Raw genomic sequence first — 14,495 nt, forward strand, 5'->3', positions numbered from 1 at the left:
CACCCACCTCTCTACAATCTCCTTTCAGGCAGTTGTAGAGAGCAATAAGGTCTCCCCTCAGCCTCCTCTTCTCAAAGCTAAACAACCCCAGGTCCCTCAGACACTCCTCGCAAGACTTGTTCTCCCGTCCATTCACCACTTTCTCATTTCCTCGGGTTTGCTGTGAGGTCATCCTCCCCAAAAGCCAACCAAAGGCATTGAGTACAGGATAAGGATGGGATAAGCTCTCACTTTCTTATTTGTTCTACACAGACACTGAAAAGTGTGAGTTTTCCTTTTCATTTTCCTCCAACTATCCATTGGTTCTGAACGAGAACGGAGTGGGTTCAGGACCAGAAGCACTATTCTGAATTTTGTATGGAGTCAAGTAGCTGGAGATTATTTTGAAGTTCTGGTTTGTTTGAGGTGTCAGCGTTGCAGCTGTATCTCTTCCTTTATCCACCTAAGTAAGATAGTTTTAAAATTCACTCCTGCCACGGACTGCTGTACACACTTCATTAATTGAGTAAGAGTATGCTTTTTTTAAACAGTTAACATAGTTTCAGGACCCTGAGACTGACAAAGGACAAACTAAAGAGAAAAGAAAAACGCAAAAGAAAGAGTAATAGCTGTTGTCAGAGGTGCAAAGTGGTTGAGAGATGAAGGGTTACCGTACTGGAGAAACGCCAGGGCAGAGTCTTTATAGCACGTGCTGGAGCACGAATTGTAAATAGAGGTTATAAAGAAGCAGACACCAACAGAGACACACCTTGTACATGGGCTCTGGGCAGCTTGTTTCTTCGCTCCCCCCTGGGAAACACTGTTGAGGCTTTCAGGAATAGGACATAGCCAGAATGCAGTCTCCTTGGAGCATAGATATCAACTTCGGTGAGCCAAGGCATTTCTCAGCATGTATAAACAATATAATTCTGTGGTAAAGCCCTCTGTTTAAATTCTAGACCTTAAAGGAAATATTTATTGTGCAGATCAATTACCTTCAAAAGCAGTGCCAGTCTTCTAATTGTTTTCTGCTAGGTCTAGATTCTCTAATTTTCTCATCTAAAATCAGGTTGTCAGTAGAGCACAAACAATTTGAAGTCTAGGTTTTAAACCCAGGAATAACCATAGTAGAGTTACGACCTATAGCCAAATACACCGCCAACAATCTGTATTTTTCTAGTGAGGCCTGTTTCAAAGATATTTATTTTTGCAGTGACCAGGAGATGTGCAGAATAGGAGGAGGGGCAGTAAACATATGGTTTTACACTTAAACTGATTCCATCTAGAGCACTCACAGATTTGAAAGTGAGCAGACCGAGAGGTTTTTTTTTTAAAAAGGTAATTAAAAATACCCTTCTGTAAGTAATTGCAGACTTCGGTAGTGCCTGTAACCCCGGCAGATTTCAAAAGCATTCTGCCAGATGTGATTTCAACAGGGCCACACTTAGCTCTAACACAACCCTCATGGCTTTAAACTTAAATCTGTATGGTAAAGGTATAATGAGCCTATTAAAGACCAGAGGAGGTAAAGAGCCTGTATCTGATCTCACTTAATGCCACTTCTATCCTGTATAACTGTTGATTTTAGTGGAATTGTTCCCAACTTGCAGTTGTGTAAAAAGAAGTACAATCAGACTTTTAATAGCTGAGCTTTGCAGAAGCGTACAACGCAGGTTTTCTCTCTCTCCTATTAAATCTCCTGTGTTAAGCAACACATTCCCAGGGCTGTGCCAGTCTCAGTGATGATACTGATGCATAAACAAAGTAGGTGCTTTGGCAGAAAATCTTAAAAGCTGCAGAAAGAAAATTTTGAGTCCTATCCAGCTAAAAACATCCGTGGTCTTCAAGGTTATGCAAGGCCCTGAAGACTACAGATGCTGGCTGTTCGACAGGCCAAAATATTCAGAGACAGGTTGGCCTCTAGTGCAAGGTCAAATAAAAGTGTCTCTGTGTGTGGTGAAGAAAGTTTAGTAAATGTGATGGAAAGCAAACTCAGAAAACTTCTACTTGTTGCCTGGTGTCCCAGCTGAAATTAGAGATCCTTAGTGTTGGTCACTGTAAGTCAGAGCATCACCACGTGTGTCTTGGGTCATCGTACACTTAACCTATATAATAACTGAACTAAGAACTTCAAAACTTTTAAAAATATTTATTCTCATAGCATCTCAGTTAAGCATAGGAACACAAAAGAAGGCTCCAAAGCACAGATCTATCACATCTACCTTGACGCATTTGTCTGGGGTGATGAGGACAGAAACCTTAACCCCTGAAAAAGCGTCAGCAGTTCACCCCACCTAAATTTCACTGGGCCTGTGGAGGTGTTTTTTTCTCCGCTGACAATCTAATCTTCCTTTAGGAAGATTATGCTAAGCTTTTAAGTTCAAGCTCGTAACCGAAGTACTTAAATTTAATGGCAGCAATCCAGACATTAGTGACTTTTCCCTGACTTAACCGGCTATAGGAGAGGATATAGTAGAGCTGAAGTGACAGTCAGATCTCCTAGGTCTCAGGCCTTAATTACTGAAATGTTCTACCATTCATCTTCTATCAAAGACACAAGGCAGGGGGGTCAAATGAGACTAGAAATATTGAATGACCATCCTAAGATGGTACACATCCTATATGTCTCCTGTATGTACTCAGCTGTTTTTTTCTTATTTCCCTGCAGTGCCACATAACCTTAATTAGTACTTCTAATTTTTTTCTAGTGTTTGAAGCTTACTTGTTCTTTTTACTTCTTATTGTCCAACTACGGCCGTATAGTCCATTGGGAGCCACAGCATCTCTCTCAGGGAGATGTTGTAACCTTCTGTCACAGGCGATCATTTGTGTCCCTGGTTTCCTCCCGGTTTCAAGGCATCTCTCAGGCTTCTTGGAGAAGTATCACAAATGTGAGATATTCCTATGACTCCGTCTGAGGGATGAAAGCTAAGTTTGATATCTGTAATAAAACAGCTTTTAAAGTCTTTTGAATATAAGAGCATAAATGCCACGGGTAATGAAGAAATGCATTTGAAGTGTAAGAAATGTAGAAAAGAGTTTGTTGTCAAAACTTACTCTCTATGCTCGATACTCCCATGCTGGTAGCCACCTGGCTGTAGCAAAACAGCATTTGCAAAGGGAGCCATTATTCTCTCACTCTAAGCTGTTATGAGCTCCTTATTTGTTGTAGAGGTATCTTACATATCTTCCTTATGTTTTTTCACTAAATGGTATTCATAGAATCGTAGAATCCCTAGAGAAAAGCCCTTTGAGAACTTCAAATCCAACCATAATTCGTCTCATTAACTTCCAAAATTCAGCTCATTAAGTCTAAACGAGTCACTCTGCATGCTTTGCTCACCAGTCAAGAAGGAACATTTTTAGGTGGGGATACATCATTGCCTTGTCTTTAAGTCTACATTGAGATGTTGTCTGCAAATGTCTATATTTTTAGATCTATGTAGAGAGTTCCAGTGTAGAGTGCATTTTACCCCAGTAGATCAGAGTCCAGACCTCGGGCATCTATACAAACCAAAGGGGACTTAAGGAAACATAAGCAGAGCACCATAGATCATTGTTATTTGGATAATTGACTTAGTTGAGTTGCCTCATCTGTACCTGAGGAGGACTAACAGATTGGCTCAAGCGACTAACTGAAAACGACTGGTCAGGAACAAAGGCAACACAGGAATGATCAGAGCATACCATCAGATGTTTTGATATTTCAAAAGTACTGAGATGTTTTTACCTTGGAAATATATAATTAGAACATTGAATCTCACAACCCGAGATGGAGGAGCCAGGAAGTAAAGGCAGGATGCCAGTCCTTTCAGCAGATTCTCATCCACTGACTTGAACAAAATGAAGATCTGTTTTGATTCCTAATGCATTTTTAATATGCACATTTCTTTGGAAAGAAAATATGCTGGGCAGTTGCATGTTACGTAAGACACACACATCTCAACTAAAGATTTGTTTGTCCTAAAAGCAGGATCTGGATCAGCTGAGAACTGAGAAGTGTAAAAACAGTCAATAGTTTTCTAATTAACATATTTATGGGATTACCGGAGCCCAGAAAAACTACTGGGAATTTGAATATCACCAAATTGATCAGGAAAATAAAGTGTCATTGTTCATGTGGCTATAGTTATTTACAAAACTCTCCATTAAGACATTTCTCTGTTTCTTCTGAAGCTGCTTGTCCTCACAATATTTAGAACTACCTGCACGTTTACCTGTACATTTTATATTGTACTTCTGATTAGTCGGGTCAGGATTAACTACCCTAAAACATCTCACCATCAAGGAGGGCTCAAAGATTTCTTCTATCAAATCTTTTCCTTTGAAACTATGTTTACTATGGCTAGAAATGTTAGAAATGTAGTTATGTTTGATAGTCATTTATTTGCGACTGCATTTTAAATATTACTGTCATCAATTTCAAACAGAGTATGTTGAATTAGAAAAATTAAAACATCCTGCCCACCACTCTTCATTCGGGGCAAGTTATATTCAGCCATACAATCAAAGCAGTGGGGTTCTTAGTTTATTATTCAGCTGTAGAAATACGGAGAGGGCAAATAATTAAGTCATGGGGTGGGACCTCACTTCTCTAGACATTTAATCTGTGGCTAAAGAATAGGAACTTCATGCCAAATCTCAGGAAAAAAAGTGGTTTATATCTACTTATGGATCCATAAAGAGCCCTGATATTCTCTCAGAGAAATGTTATAATGCAGATAGAGTTTCTGAAAGGGATTTAAGTTCTGTACTTAAGTTCTGATGCAACAGAGTAAGTCAACTGCTTTCATACAAAACCAAAAAGGAATGGAAGGCCAGACTTCTGAATAAACACGATTTTTAGGTCTATGATTAACAGCGTGATTACTAGTCTGAAGGCGCACAAAGTATCATTCTTTTTGAAGTCACAAGTTCCTGTAATGTTTTTACACAATAGCTGTACCACCCAGAAACTGTGAAAGCGTGTGGTGATACTCAGAGCCTCTCAAAGCTTCTGCTAAAACACAGCTTTGAAGGTCATTGATGGAAATTGTTCTTTTGCCAAGATGGAGAGAGAGAACCTGGTTTATGGTCTCTTCTCTTAAAGACTCCTTGTGCATTTTCTGTTTAACAGCCACTGGTAAGACACGTAAACAGCTTCAGGAACTGGGACAGAATTCCTCCACTGCTTCAGCACAGTCAGAGCTTTAAACTCAGGTAGATGAGGATGTCACCTGAATTTTATAACCTTTTCTATATAATGGCCCAGATTCAGTAACAACTATGGAAACATCTCACAGCATGTTCTAATCTTTTGTTTAGAGATTTCTGGTAGATTGGACATTATGTTCACACCACTTTGTGGGGGCGGGAATTAGGAAAGACTAAAAGTCATTTCTTCTCTTTCCCAAGCATTGTTCTAATTCTTTCTATTTGCACTGTCCTCTCTGAGGTTTCTGAGAAGACAACTGGGTGTTCTGGAAGGTAGGAGAACAAATATTTATTCCATCTCTTTTCTAGACCTAGCAGTTCTGGCGTGCTGCATATTGGTTGTCCGCTCCCCAGGGGCTTTGTAAGAGATACATAACAGTTGATCTGTGCCCTCTAACTGCCATCAATCACTACTGACCATAAATACCGATCAGCTAATTCAGGCTGAATGACTGGAGCAGGTGGCTTATTCATAGTTAGGGAAATAAGCTACTTCTAAATATATATTCTCTGAATCAAGCCCTCTAGCAAGTAATTAAAAGCTGCCTTTAAAGTTTCTCCTGGCCAGAAGACTAATTCTCACCCTAATATGTTTTGGGTTAGCGACTTTGACCCCATGAATTCATCACTTAAAGAGTCAACCACAGGAGTTCCTACATAAGAATGAAGCCTTCCATGTAAAGAGGTTCAAGTTAATGTTAGAGCAGAAACCCAGAGATCATAGAGTAACAGAATGATAATGATAGAATAGTTTGGGTCGGAAGGGACCTTAAAGATCATCTAATTCCAACCCCTCTGCCATGGGCAGGGACACCTCCCACTGGCTCAGGCTGCCCAAGGCCCATCCAACCTGGCCTGGAACCCCTCCAGGGATGGGGCAGCCACAGCTTCCCTGGGCAACCTGGGCCAGGGCCTCGCCACTCCCATCATGAAGAAATTCCTCCTTATGTCCAGTCTAAATACATAGATATAATAGTACACCAGGGACAGTATACATAAAACTTATTTAAACCTTGCAAAGCCATCTTCCCACCACCCGCCTTGGCCTCAAGAGATGGATACAGCTCGAAATCCCTCCCAGTGTGATTCTCCAACTCTCCATCCATTCTCCCTTTCATTTCATATCCCAATTCCAAGTGTAGTCGTGAAGTCTTGAAACTTCTATAGTATCCGTGCCAATATGAGTCTAACCAGATCAAATTCTCCAAAAACATTGTCACCTCTTATAGGAATGAGGGAATCGCCCGCCTGAAATTTCAGAGACATAAAAACTTGTTGAAAGCAAGACTTGAAGGATACTTAGGAGACTTTAGTCATTACACACCATAGTGGTCCTTTCCAGCTTGTCTTCCGTAACTCGTAGAAGCTTTCCTATCAATTCCTTCATCAAATCAGAAACCGAAGAGAGAGTTAAGGAGGGAACTATAGTGAAATACATTATATCCAACACAGTGAAGGGTCATACCTCACCAATTCAAAACATACCACAAAGTTAGTGGTGGTTCTGGTTTTTACATCTCATTAAAAAGGCAGAGAGCAAATTTCTCAACCCAATTCAAAGTTCCTGCTCGATAATTAGAATTGCTTAAACTTCATGTTACTTTCTGTTAATATGCCGTGCTGTAATGAACATTCATGTAAACGTGGTTGTATTATCACAGCATAGTAGATTCCGCAAACAAAACATGACAGAAAAGAACAGAAATGCTTCAAAGGTAGATTAACAAAAATGGGAAATTGCCATCAACCGTGCTTCAATATTCATCAGATTAAAAAATATCACTTGTTCCCCCTCTCAAAATATTTCTTTCCAAACGTGTAATTTTCTGAAAGAATTTCTAGTAAAGATGAAGGATGTTTAACATTTTAGTCTTTTATTTCACCTAATCCCTGGTATTTTTATAATTCACTTTGGAAAGCCAACCTGTCTCTACCAGCATTTCTGAAAATTGATTAAATAAAAACATTTTCTGGCTTTCTTATTTCAGAAACTTTTGCAAATACTTTCTTTTTAAAGCCTTTTGTATTGCAGAACCGTGAAAAGTTTTTTTGGCGCTGCTGCACACTTTAAAATACTATTTCAGACTTTGTCACCATTTATGTGCAGGGTTAACCGCATGTTGGCCTTTTTTTATACCAACGAATCTGTGTTAATCAATACTGAGCGATATGCACGGAAAGAGTCCCTTGATATCATACTCATAGAGCTCTGATATCCAATAGTATCTCAGGGTCCTTCTGGTCCCATTAGTGACGGGATTTCACTTGTGATTATATGGAGAAGTTCCTTATTTCCAAGACATCAAAAAAAACCCTCAAAGTAAACAGCACACGGCCTTTGACCTGTGCGGGTTCGAGGAACGAGATGGATGAGCTGCCCTGTGAAGTTTCACAGACCTCACTCAACTTCTTATTCTGCAGCAAAGAAATGAAGTTGCTTCTCACTGGATCTGGGAATTTGATCTTGGGAAAGAGCCTCGAGCCCCTTTCTCTTGCTGCTAGGCTGGACTCTCGTCTGCCCATTTTGAACACAGTGTTAAATTCACTATCAGCGTTTTAACCTACATTGTTCACTGCTCCTTTGTTCTAAGTCCCCAGAAGCTCTTTTTTCTCTTCCTCTTCACAGTCCTTCTCCCTCACCTTCATCCAAAATAGCTTCTTTTAGTTATTTGCCTTGTTCAAATTTTACCCCTTAGAAAGGCCAACAGCAGTTGAGAATTTTTCTTCCTTATTTTTTCCCTACCGTATTTTGCTGAAGTCTATGGTTTCCTGAGTCTCTTTGGGTACCACCACTCACAAACACCTTCGTCCTGAGCTCAAAGAAATCCTTTGAGCTGGGGTATCTAACTCATTTAATGATACATATAAAGAGATTGCTGATTTTAATGAATAGAAAATGAACACAAAATTGAAATATCAGACATGTCATAAAGTTTAATAATGAAATTTTCTCGAAACCATGTTTAAGCTACAGTGAAAAAACACCCCACAACAAAATAAACTGGTCTGACACTGATCATGAAGCCACAATATTCATCAGAGGGTTGCAGTATTTTCCACCTATTTGACTTATCTTTTAAATGATATGTTTGGTCTTTTGCTAAAAAAGTATTAACATTAAATAAAGCAATTAATGGTGCAATGATGCAAGAAAACATACTTAAAGATTGTTAAAAATTACGAACACGGGCACTATTTTGAACAACCTGCATTTTGCAGAGGATATTTTCTTATTTTTCAAAACTTTAGATTTCATTCATTGTGACTCTTCACAATGAGCCAACACTGGTTTTAAATATTATGGGAGAGGAAAATAATCTGATTTTTTTTTTGTAAAAGATGTTGATTTTTCTGGATTGTTGTACATACTCGTTATACAATAAGATTCAATTTCACCCCTTTAAAAGCAATTAACCTCAGATTTCTTTATGGCTTCTGTCTGCCATAACACAAAATGAGCTGTTTTTCTTTGTTTCACATGGAAGCAGTGTTTTTTAGGGCAAAGGTACCAAACTGTCAGCTGGTGAGTTTCAGAAAAATAACAGAGACTTTGACGTGCTAAAAAGTATTCTTGGAAAACCAAGACAGAATCCCACCTTCACTTTTCCCAAAAGTAGATTCCCTGCTGTGCCTTTCTGCCACAATTCAATTTCCTTAAATATCTGCATCCAGAATAGTGCAGACCCAGAACTGTATAGAGCCAGTCAGGGGAGGGGAAAAAACAACTTGAAAGAATATGGAAATGTTAGAATGGGTTCAGAGGAGGGTTACAAAGATGATCCGAGGGTTGGAGCACCTTCCATATGAGGACAGGATGAGAGAGTTGAGGTTGTTCAGCCTGGAGAACAGAAGGCTGAGAGGAGATCTTACAGCAACCTTCCGAAGGGTCTACAAGAAAGCTGGAGAGGGACTTTTTACAAAAGCATGGAGTGATAGGACTAGGGGGAATGGCTTTAAGTTGGAGAGGGGAAGATTCAGACTAGACATAAGGAGGAACTTCTTCATGGTGAGGGTGGTGAGGCCCTGGCCCAGGTTGCCCAGGGAAGCTGTGGCTGCCCCATCCCTGGAGGGGTTCCAGGCCAGGTTGGATGGGCCTTGGGCAGCCTGAGCCAGTGGGAGGTGTCCCTGCCCATGGCAGGGGTGGAACTGGATGGGCTTTAAGGTCCCTTCAAACTCAAATCATTCTATGATTCTATGATTGCCATGGACTTGTCCATAACTTTTCTTCAGTATCTAAGAATTTGGGAAATAAAAGTATAAATTTGCAGAACACTACAATAGCTACGTCTCCCATGTGATACTGTAAAAATATGACATTGTTTCACCACCTATTACACTGAAATATCCTTCTGTGTCTTTAATATTCCTAGCACATAAATGTTATTACAATGTTATACTGGCAGTAAACTTGACCCGGTATGTCCAAAGCTGGCAAATAATTTTATATAACTCTCACCGATATTGCCTGTGCTGGAAATTAAGTGTACAACTGGGAACATGATAAAGGTATGAAAAATAACGAGTGATCTGCTGGAGGCAGGTAGAAACATTATGTTTTCTTCATCTCAGCACACACAGAATCACAGAATCACAGAATCACAAGGTTGGAAAGGACCCATTGGATCATCGAGTCCAACCATTCCTAACACTCCCTAAACCATGTCCCTCAGCACTTCATCCACCCGTTCCTTAAACACCTCCAGGGAAGGTGACTCCACCCCCTCCCTGGGCAGCTGTTCCAGTGCCCAATGACTCTTACTGTGAAGAATTTTTTTCTGATATCCAACCTGAACCTCCCCTGACGGAGCTTCAGGCCATTCCCTCTTGTCCTGTCCCCTGTCACTCGGGAGAAGAGGCCAGCTCCCTCCTCTCCACAACCTCCTTTCAGGTAGTTGTAGAGAGCAATAAGGTCTCCCCTCAGCCTCCTCTTCTCCAGGCTAAACAACCCCAGCTCTCTCAGCCGCTCCTCATAAGACTTGTTCTCCAGCCCCCTCACCAGCTTTGTTGCTCTTCTCTGGACACGCTCCAGAGCCTCAACATCCTTCTTGTGGTGAGGGGTCCAGAACTGAACACAGTATTTGAGGTGTGGTCTCACCAGTGCTGAGTACAGAGGGAGAATAACCTCCCTGGACCTGCTGGTGACCCCATTTCTGATACAAGCCAAGATGCCGTTGGCCAAGGGCATTCCTGCACTTGGAAGAAGAGCACACACTATCATAAAAGGACAGTACTTTTTTTCAGAGTAGCAACTAAGATGCAAACTCTTTACTACAGAAAGACATTAAGGAAGGCAATTAGACAATATCTGGTATATATTAGGACATGTATATAGATACCAGAAATCCCAAGAATTGTTTGAATTAAAATTACCATTTTAGAATGGGTGCTTAAATGTGTTTAAGGGCTTCAGTCAACTTCTAAAATACTATAGTTGAGAATAAGCCTGCGTAGAGCAGGCAGTTCTTCCACTTCCTACTGAAGTGTACTTACATTACCTTCTAAATCTGGCTCAAGGGAGCAAGACCAAGATGGGGCAATTCTTACTGTGTAATTTAACAAGACCTGTCATAGAATCATTTAGATTGGAAAAGACTTTCAAGATCATTGAGTCCAGGCATAAACCTAACACCACCAAGTTAACCACTAAATCATGTCTCTAAACACCACATCTATGCCTCTTTTAAATACTTACAGCGATGGTGACTCAACCATTTCTCTCAGCAGGCTCTTCTAACACTTTGCCACTCTTTTAGTTTTTATTTTAACCATCCTAAGCCTCCCCTGGTGCAATTTGAGGCTGTTTCCTCTCTTCCTAGCATTTATTACTTGGGAAAAGAGATCAACACCCACCTTACTACCACCTCCTCTCAGGCAGTTGTAGACGGTGATAAGGTCTCCCCTCAGACTCCTTTTCTCCAGAGCAAACAGCCCCAGGTCCCTCACAACACTCATGCTCCAGTCCCTCCTCCTTCTCTGCACACGCTCCAGTACCTCAATGTCTTATTTCACCTGATCCCCCATCAAGCAGTGAGAGGCCCACGTCTGAACACAGTATTTGAGATGCTGCCTCACCAGCGCCGAGTACAGGAGGACAATCAGTTTTTCCTGAGCTCCGGCCAAAGCATTCTGTTTCAACCACGCCTGAAGTGGTTTTGATGCAGTGCAGAGGCCAACTTAACCTCCAGGGCTGATGAACCATCATCCTCTTCATTGCTTGTTTCTCCTTGCAGAGCTTTGTACCTGTTATGGAAGGGCACCTGGGATGGTAGTGTCGTCACAGAGGAGGTGCACTTGCTTCTCCAGGCTGGAACTTGTCACCATTGCCCCCTATCCCTTAAGTCACTGGGTTTCAACCAGGTGGAGAGAGGACAGGGAATCCTCCATGTCATGTGTCTGTGCCAGGAGAGGTAGAGTGCAATCCCATTGCTCTATCTTTCTCTCGGGCTCCCAGATGCTCCTCAACCCAGTCATCTCCTCCCCGAGCTCTGTCACTAAGCTGAGGAGTTGCTTTCCAGGGAGTTCTCAGTGGTGTTCCAGCCGTTGCAGGGCACACGCTGCAGCCCGATGCCTGGGTGGCAGCGGTTTCCCACTGGAGCTCTGTCTGCAGAGCCGTGTCAGCTGTGGTGGCTGCAGGGCTGCTGGTGGTTCTCTTGGCTCCCCATGAAGTTCCCCCGTTGCAGGAACACCCCTTGTGCACTGTGCTGAAGTGCTCCATCGTGGATCCTACCGGCACCAGAGCTTCTCCCATCTGCAGCTGAGTGACAGACGGTGAAAACATGTAAAATCCATTCCAGTGTACTTAATGATGCATCCGCAACGCAGATCTACCTGAGTTAGTTTAACTAATTCTCATTCTATTTCCTGACTTCAAACCAGCCTTTGCTTATAATTTGATATAAGCTTCTCCGGGTGTTTATTGAGGAGGTCTGGTGAAATTGTTGTATTCCCTGCTGCTGTCCTTTCCCCTGTGATACTCGGGCTCTGAGAGCCAGGGGCTTCCATCAGTACTTTTACCATGACAGGTTTCTCCTTAAGGACATCAACCACAGTGCTACAGACTGGGGGAAGAGTGGCTGGAGAGCTGCACGGAAGAGAAGGACCTGGGGGTGCTGGTTGACAGTGACTGACCATGAGCCAGCAGTGTGCCCAGGGGGCCAAGAAGGCCAATGGCATCTTGGCTTGGATCAGAAATGGGGTCACCAGCAGGTCCAGGGAGGTTATTCTCCCTCTGTACTCGGCACTGGTGAGACCGCACCTTGAGTACTGTGTTCAGTTCTGGGCCCCTCACCACAAGAAGGATGTTGAGGCTCTGGAGTGTGTCCAGAGAAGAGCAACAAAGCTGGTGAGGGGCTGGAGAACAAGTCTTATGAGGAGCGGCTGAGAGAGCTGGGGTTGTTTAGCCTGGAGAAGAGGAGGCTGAAGGGAGACCTTATTGCTCTCTACAACTGCCTGAAAGGAGGTTGTAGAGAGGAGGGAGCTGGGCTCTTCTCCCAAGTGACAGGGGACAGGACAAGAGGGAATGGCCTGAAGCTCCGTCAGGGGAGGTTCAGGTTGGATATCAGAAAAAAATTCTTCACAGTAAGAGTCATTGGGTACTGGAACAGCTGCCCAGGGAGGGGGTGGAGTCGCCTTCCCTGGAGGTGTTTAAGGAACGGGTGGATGAAGTGCTGAGGGACATGGTTTAGGGAGTGTTAGGAATGGTTGGACTCGATGATCCAGTGGGTCCTTTCCAACCTGGTGATTCTGTGATTCTGTGATCATATACACGAAGATGTAGCACATAAATTTACCAAAGCAAGGACAGATGCTTGAGAGAGGAACTGAAGAGCAAGGGGAGGTGTTTTCAGAGAATCCAGAGGATTTGTTGAGATAAAATGAACCCTGATACAACAATATAGCTCTGGCTGTAATTGTCAACCTCAAGCCATCCATAACTACATGAATGTGCTTTCCTGGCCATGTGGGTACAAGATAAGACAGTGATATTTAACTATTCTCCAACAACATGATCTGTGCCAGCTAGGAAATGCCTGACACAGTTTCTCTTTTCAAACCCTCACTGGAGACAGGGCAGGGCAGGATGAATAGGGAGAATTCTGCAAACCTTGTCTGGAGCAGTTCTCATTCCTTTTCAGAAGTACAGCACCTCCACCTGTGGATGTAAAGAGAATTTTTGTTCCATGCTAAATAAAATGAAAGGTTCAGAAGGACACACATCTCTTGCTCACAAATAGGTTGTCAGGCACCCTTCGCAAGAAGGTTTTTGTCTGTCTATGTCATTTTTCACAGTTACATTAATGTAATGCAAGCAGGATTCAATGTTATATATGTATACAAGCTCTTCTTCCCTCTTCTTACATCAGATATTGCTAAATAATTACTGATGGGTAATATGAGCTGAAAAAATACATTTTCAAACTTATGTTGCTTCAGTTTTTAAAGGAGGAAAATATAAGAATCTTATTTCTGTGTGCACAGGTGTACTCAGATATAGAAGAAAATTGAAAGCCAATCTAAAAGGCAATATAGGGATCAATCTCAGCAGATTTCAGATGCTGCTATGGATAAAATAACTTTCAAAATGACTTGGGGGACTGCCTTTCATTGCTCGATCCAGTTTATATGACTGAAGTCCATCAGTACACACTGAAGTGGAAAGCAGAAATTAAATTCGTTGTTTGCGTTATTTCAACCATAACACATGTAGGATTTTCTTTTTCAGCGGGGTTATTTAAGTAAAGCACCATAGTTTTAAAAATGAAACATCAAGAAAAGAAATCTGCTTTATCTAGAGAGCATTCAAAAAGCATAAACATGTTCTGCATTGACTATTACTGCATCAACTTTAATGGAGTTACACAGCAACACTGTATTTTTTCGCTTGTGTCGTAGTTCTTCCATTGCTAAATTCACAGAGTGGATCTGATTTTCTGTAAGAGCAGAAGAAACATCTTATATCATCTGCTATATTTTTATAAAGGTAGCTTTATCCTTTTGTATATATTGTGCTTTGGTTTGAAGAGAATACTCTTGTGTCAGAAAATGAACAGAATATTTATAAATGCATAAAACCTTAGAGAATCATGTATTTAAGTGGAATCTACTGAATATACCCATGGCAGATGAAGAGATAGAATCCCAAACATATAACACTATCTCATATATACAAACTTCATAAAAAAGGAAAATATTTGGAGTGCTTTTTTGTTATATTTTTAGTAGGACAGAGTAGTGTTTGCACCAATACCTATTTGCAGCTATTCTGAATACAAACTTCATTGTGCGATTATAATAACAATCATATTTGTGCGCTAAAAAACACA

Source organism: Cuculus canorus, chromosome 3 (assembly GCF_017976375.1).
Source record: "Cuculus canorus isolate bCucCan1 chromosome 3, bCucCan1.pri, whole genome shotgun sequence".
Classification (NCBI taxonomy): domain Eukaryota; kingdom Metazoa; phylum Chordata; class Aves; order Cuculiformes; family Cuculidae; genus Cuculus; species Cuculus canorus.